We start from the raw sequence: 8,055 nt of genomic DNA, 5'->3' as shown, positions 1-8,055 counted from the left end.
TATAGACAACCATAAATAAATCTGCTTGTGTGTATAGATCAAATTGCCTTGATTTATTTTTATTCATAAATTTTTCTTAACCATCAGCATACCAGGCAACATGCTTAGTGGAATTTCATGTCTCTTTGTTCTGAGTTCAAACTCCACCAAGGCTGACTTTGCTTTTCATTTTTGGGTTGGTAAAATAAGTATCAGTTGAGCACTGGGGTTGTTGCAATCGACTAACCCCTCTCCTAAAATTATTAACCTTGTGCCAACATTTGAAACCAATATTTTCAGGTTTTCTAAGATTATTAGTATGTAATTGTTCATATTTTTGTGTTCTGAGTTCAAATTCCTTGAAGAAAAATTTTGCTTTTCTTCTTGGAATCAATGAAATAAGTGCCACTCATGACTAAAGTTGATATATTTAGTTACTCTTAACCCTCAGGTAAATGGTTTCAAGCCTATAGTAAAAAATTATTATTTCCAGGTCTTCCACCCAAATATACAATTCATAAATTAACAAACACATCAATCTCAACAATATATATCAATTTCATTAATAATTTAGCAATGTTAAAGGATATTTCATGATTGACAAAAAGAAGACTTTCTGTATTTATTTACTTGTTTACTTCACCTATTTATTTACATAACTACACAGCACCAATGTTAAGGAATTAAGTCAACTGTTTATTGTATTTTTAATTTTCATCCATACATCTGCCAAAATATTGATGTCAGAGATTTCTTGCAAGGTTAAAATCTTGGCAGATATGATTTAAGTCATGTGGATAAAATGTAAATTCAAAATCCACTCAATTAATTCTATTTACTTAAACCTTTCTATAGTTATATACAAACTGGCAGTGTATCAACTTATTTCTGTCTGGAAAAATTAAATATTAAAAAAAATCAGCAGGTAGAGGTGAAAATTAGCCAATAGCAAAGAGGGTGTATAGAATATGAAAAGATCAAAGTTTAGCTTAGAGGGAAAACAAAATATGTAGCTAGAAATATAAACCCAAACAGTAAATTGGTTTTCTGTAACTTGAAGAAAAGTTATTAACCTTTTTTGTTTTATTATTCTATTTTATCTTTTATTCATCTCTTTATTTTCCTTTTTATTTCAATTGACTTTCTGTTATTGTTATTTTTCTATTGCGGTTTTATTTCATTCATACATACATACATACATACATACATACATACATACATACATAACATGCATATACATGCAGACATACGTGTGTGTGTGTGTGTGTGTGTGTGTGTGTGTGTGTGTGCATATGAGAAATCTTATTGAAGCAGTTGTCATATTTGATATATTAGTTCTTGCTATGATCAAATATAGAATAAAAAAATAAATATTAGTAATAAGAATGAAAAAAATATTTATGAGAAATATATAAAAGAGAGAATCTTTTAGCTCAGTTATCAATAACAATAAATACAGAATTGATTAAGAAGTTATGTTTTTATATATATATATTTGTGATATGTCAAAACATCACATATTGATAAAAACTTCTAACAAGAAATAACACCTTTTTAAGATATTTAAACATAAAAATATTGCATTGAATGTTTCTCTTGGAGTATTAAATTCATTTCTTGATCAATGAGTAAGTTTTTCTGGCACAGAAATATGAGTTCCGGAATTGATGCTTGTATATAAAAAAGCTTTGAAGTCTATAGTTATGTAGTTCAAATTTTGCATTGATCAACTTTACTCATATTTTCTCTGAGGCTATTAATATACTCACCAACATTGCTTTTGAATGCATCGAAGTCAAATTAGCTGAAGGCAAGCTGAATTTGCAACTTGATTTCAAATTCTGGTTGTGAATACCTTGCTTTCTTTACATTCTGTTTATGCCAGATGTTGATCAACAGAATATTAACAGTATATATCAAAACATAATATCTGGTGTGTTTATTATTACTGCTTAGTCTTTGGTCAACACTTCAGTAAAAAGACTAATGATCAAAGCCATTCCAGCAGTAACCATCTATATTTTTTTTCTTTTTCTCTCTTTTCTTATTTCTTTTCTCTCTCTCTCTCTCTTTTTTTTTATTTATTTATTTTTCTAATTTTTTTTTGCAAAAGAATATATCTAGAATTACTTTATCTGAAGTATCCTTTTGTTAATTTTTTCTGAGGCAGAGTGCCATTTAAGCAAGGTGAGGTTTAATATTTCCAGCAGGCAAACATTCATGCAACTCATACTTTTAGCATTCACATATCTTATGTTAGCCCATTCATTCTATTGAGGTTGAATTTACCTTTCATCCTTTCGGGAGTTAATAAAATAAGTACCAGTTGAGAACTGGGGTCAATGTAATTGACTTACCTCCATCCCCCAAGGTGCTGGCCTTGTGCCAAAATTTGAAACCAATATTAGTCCATTCAGCTATAAATGGGTAACCCTGCAATGAACTAGCCTTCCAATCAGGGGGTATGTTGGTCTGCTCATCTAGTCAGCAGGATGGCATCATTCAAATGCTAAAATGATGCGAAGTGCATTGTGGTCAGCAATGTATAACATCTGATAGTCTGGTTGATCACATAATCACATGAATATCTATTATAAAAAGCAATCTGATATTAAGGAAGAAAACATGTACTCAGTCCTCAGTACAAGAAAATACAAATGAAGTGAAGGAGAAGGATATTGAGAAATTTTTGAGGATTTGTTTTTAAGTTAATAGTTAATAAAAAAAAGGTTAATAGTTAAGTAAAAAGCAAACTGTTTTATAATCATATATGAAGTTAGTTTAATGTAGATGATACATGAAAATTATTTCTTTGCTACTCATCAGAAAGTACTGAGACAAATTAAGACAATGTTAAAAATATAGCTAGCTGCATCAAAAATGAAATGCATTTAGTGTTTCCATAACATTTAGAGCAAAAAAAAAAATGTAACATTTAGCAATTACATAGGCAAGACTGTGTGGTAAGAAGCTTGCTTCCCAACTACAGTTTTCCAATTTCTGTCCCACTGTGTGAAACCTTCAACAAGTGTCTTCTACTTCTACTATAGCCTTTGTTTGACCAAAGCCTTGTGAGTGGATCTGGTAGATGGAAACTGAAAGAAGCCAATCAGGCATGTGTATATGTGTACACACACACACACACACACATATATATATATATATATTCTGTAAATAATAATTATAAGCTTTAAGCTTATAAATACTCACTGTGTATTGGCTATAGAAACTAGTGTAATAGTGGGCTTATATGTCCCAATGTTAGACTATTTTTTATAACCAATACGCTTAATGCTAATAATTATTATTTACAGAATTTTCATTCGTTACCATTTCTTAATTTAATGCAATGTGTGTGTGTGTGTGTGTGTGTGTGTGTGTGTGTGTGTGTGTGTATCTGTGTGCGTTTGTCCCCCACTACTGCTTGACAACTGTTGGTGTGTTTATGCCTCTGTAACCTAGCAGTTCAGCAAATGTGGGTGACAGAAGTATCAAGCTTAAAAACAAATTAATACTGGGGTCAATTCGTCTGACTAAAATATTCCTTCAAGGCGTTGCCACAGCATAGCCACAGTCTACTGACTGAAACAAGTAAAAGATAAAATATGTATATATATATATATATATATATATATATATATATATATATATATATATATATATATATATATATAAAGTGAAGTATATTGCCACTTAAATGTGGCTGACCCCTAGGGGTGGATGTTACTGTTGCTTTTAGCCCCAGGAGGACATCTCCTCCAGCTGGCTTATCGACACACTTCTGTGTCCTGTTTGTTTTGCCAAGGGAAGTTATCCCTCTCATCGTGATCTGTAGCACGAACGGACCCGGGTTTCAGGGTTATTTCCCTTCGTCAGCGTCCAATAGCCACCGATCTGCGATGAGAAAGATAATTCTTGGCAACCTTATGTATCTTTTTCCAGTAACATCCACCCCTAGGGGTCAACCACATTTAAGTGGCAATATACTTCACTTTATCGTGCAGTTACTGTTAATACCTCATTTAGAGAATTAACATTGCTTGTTTTCACTTTTTCGATATCAGTGAATAATTTCACTGGAAAAAGATACATAAGGTTGCCAAGAATTATCTTTCTCATCGCAGATCGGTGGCTATCGGACGCTGACGAAGGGAAATAACCCTGAAACCCGGGTCCGTTCGTGCTACAGATCACGATGAGAGGGATAACTTCCCTTGGCAAAACAAACAGGACACAGAAGTGTGTCGATAAGCCAGCTGGAGTAGATGTCCTCCTGGGGCTAAAAGCAACAGTAACATCCACCCCTAGGGGTCAGCCACATTTAAGTGGCAATATACTTCACTTTATCGTGCAGTTACTGTTAATACCTCATTTAGAGAATTAACATATCTATATATATAAAAATGAGAATGTGTATCTGTCTGTCTGTCTGTGTGTGTGTGTGTGTTTCCCTAAAACTCGAGAACTACACAACCAATTTCATTTAAATTTTACACATGTCTTACTTAGGGTTCCGGTTGTGTTTTAGTCAAAAAGAATTTTTAACTTCTTGCATAGTTCGAGCCCACAGCAACATCATATCTCCTCCACTATTTAAATATTACGTGTTAAAAGTGAAACAAAAACACTCATGTCAAATACTTTCACTTTAAAAATGAAACTATTCCACTAACTGAAACAATCACATTTCGATACTGTAATGACAGATACTTTCACTTTAATGGTGTGTATATATATATATATATATATATATATATATATATATATATATATATATATATATATATATATATATATATATTGGGTCATCCCATAAATAATGCAGTTTTTTTTAATACTTGCAAGGTCCCTCTTACAAAATTCACTTGTCTGTGACAAAAAATACTCTCCAGTATTGTTCTAACCTCGTCTACAGAATTCATATTTTTTCTGTCCAAATGATTTTGAAGTCTGCGGAATAAATGATAATCAGATGGGGCAATGTCTGGCAAATATGGTATTTGGGGCATCGTTCCCCATTCACACTGCTCCAGCCTTTGGAATATCATCCTCGCTGTATGTGGCTGAGCATTATCCTGATGGAAAAACACCTTTTGTCTTGAAAGCAAAGATGGTCGTTTTTCTTCTAGCACTAACTTAAGCCGCTCAAGCTGCTTGCAGTGGATCTCCTTTCTTATCATTTGGTTTGGGTTTAAAAGTTCAAAGTGGACTAAACCTTTCAAATCCCACCAAAACAGATAACAACTCCTTACGTGGGTGAAGACCTTCTTTAGCTTGGGGTGCTGGTGTTTCTCCTTTTCCAGATGATGCTTCTCCTTTCTTTGGCACTTGACATTTTTATAGAGAGCCCATTTCTCATCACCAGTCACTGTTTGGTCTAAAAATGGTTGTTTGAGCTCTACAGATCTTCCAAGATGAGGCGCATCTTCTAGGCTGTAGTTTCCAGCTCAGAATTTCTGAAACCACTGTTGTCACTGGCTTACACTTATTGTCCGATCTCCATATACTGCATTAATATTCCTTGCACTTTCTGTTGCATCGTTGCTTTATTGAATTCATAAAGGAAAATATGTTAGGGGTGATGTGGATGCAGAAATTGGCTGACAGCTTTGATTGGGTTCTCTTGCTTGTCTGGCATGGTACAAAGTCCTGTTACCATACATAGGGTCTTCTAGCAGCCACCCTCTTGACTCAGAGAGGCACTACCTTCTCCAGGCACTTCATGTAGGCCTCTATGTTGAGTCTGAGGCTGTGCAGGAAGATGAATGGAGGCTTAATGTTGCCATTACCAGTGATCACTCCAAACACCATGATGTTGACTGGATGTTTGATTTTTATCACTCTTGGTACATGTTTTGGGGACATGGTAAGCCAATGGTTGTTCTGTGTGTTCACCATCTGTTCATCCTGGCAGAAATTTTTCATGTCTGAGAAAAACTAAAGCATGTTCAGTTAAAGGGCATGCTCGAGTTTGTTCAAAAGCTTCATAGTGCAGTCTTTCCTCTTGTCCTTAATGGCTTGGGGATAAAAATTGGCCCTTTCTCATCTTGTATATATATATATATGTATATATGCACACATATATATATATATATGTATACTAGCAGAAATACCCAGCTTTGCCCGGGTTAAAGAGAATAATGAAATCTAAAAACGCCGTCTAGACTACGCAACCCTCAACTGTTAGTAGCTACGATACCATATTTCTACATTAATAACTCTCCAATCCATGCCAGCATGGAACATAGACATTAAGTGGAATGCCAGTCTCTCATCTAGGAGGGCCTTGAAATCAATGTTACCAACTGGGGACTATGTGTGTCGTAGTGATAATAAAAAGACCCAAAGGAGGTCTGCAACGAAATAATTTTACTCAACACTTTGCAAGTGAATCAGTGGAGGCAAAGATGCGTCTCATTTACTTGACAATTTATGCACCACATTGCAGAAATCACAATGTAAGTATATCTGAAAGGGTAGTCTTACACTGTTGTACCGTTGAATTACAAATAATGCTCATCTGTTATGTTCGGGTTAAAATTTCATCAACATCAAAAATATATGAATTTTCATGGGAGTTATGGCCGTTATACATAGAATATAATTTCCAAATTTCATAAAGATCCGTTCAGTACTTTTGACGTAGTTTTGGATAAGAAAACAAATGACTAATGTGTGTGTTTGTGTGCATGTGTTTGCGTGTGATGGGTGTATATATGTATAGATATCTTTATGCATGTATATATATGTATATATGTGTACATATATATACATCTACACATATGTATACATATACATGTATGCATATAGATCTATATCTATATATATCTATGCATATACGTGTACATATACATCTATATGTATACATATACATCTCTTTCTCTCTCTTTCTCTCTTTCTCTCTCTTTCTCATTTCTCTCTTTCTCTCTCTTTCTCTCTTTCTCTCTTTCTCTCTCTTTCTCTCTTTCTCTCTCTCTGAAAGTATCTGTAATTACAGTATCGAAATGTGATTGTTTCAGTTAGTGGAATAACGTGTACATATACATCTATATGTATACATATACATCTCTCTCTCTCTCTCTTTCTCTCTCTCTCTCTGAAAGTATCTGTCATTACAGTATCAAAATGTGATTGTTTCAGTTAGTAGAATAGTTTCATTTTTAAAGTGAAAGTATTTGACATGAGTGTTTTTGTTTCACTTTTGACACGTAATACGTAAATAGTAGAGGAGATATTATGTTGCCGTGGGCTCGAACTCTGCAAGAAGTTAAAATTTTTTTGACTAAAACACAACTGGAACCCTAAGTAAGGCATCTGTAAAATTTGAATGAAATTGGTTGCGTAGTTCTCGAGTTTTAGGGATTCACACAGACAGACAGACAGACAGACACACATTCTCATTTTTATATATATAGATATACACACACATATATATATATATGTACAGATATATGTATGTGTTTGTATATATGTATGTATATATATATATATATATATATATATATATATATATATATATATATATATATATATATATATATATATATATATATATATATATCTGTGTGTGCATGTGTGTGTGTGTGCGTGTGTGTGTGTGTGTGTGTGAGTGCGTGTGTGTGTATATCTTAGATTCTTGTCTTGTAGCAGAAGAGAAATTTGGTATTGTGGAAGTGGATAAATAAATTACTCAAACATTCAGCTCTGGTTATTGAACCTTATTCTCTGGGTGGTGGCTTTTAACAGAATTTTGATATCATCTGAATCAGAAGTTTAATAATAAATGGCAGACCAATCAGTATAAAAGGTTTCAACTCAATTTATCACTAAAACTGTTAGCTTCAACAAATACAGTACAATATAATTGAGTGAAAATTATAAAACTGAATGATAAGAAAATTCAGATAACATTTCGCTAAAGATGTAATATTTTTCAAGTTCAAAATTATAATTTTTCAATCTTTTCTCTTTAATAAGGATTTGGAGATGTTAGATGAAACAAAATCATATGAAACTATACAATTTACAATGGACAAAAATACAAAGCCATTGTGACAATGTATAGCACTGGTATTG

This window comes from Octopus bimaculoides, chromosome 10 (genome assembly GCF_046866305.1).
Source record: "Octopus bimaculoides isolate indiv1 chromosome 10, ASM4686630v1, whole genome shotgun sequence".
In the NCBI taxonomy this organism is placed as follows: domain Eukaryota; kingdom Metazoa; phylum Mollusca; class Cephalopoda; order Octopoda; family Octopodidae; genus Octopus; species Octopus bimaculoides.
This window is presented reverse-complemented; position numbering follows the sequence as displayed.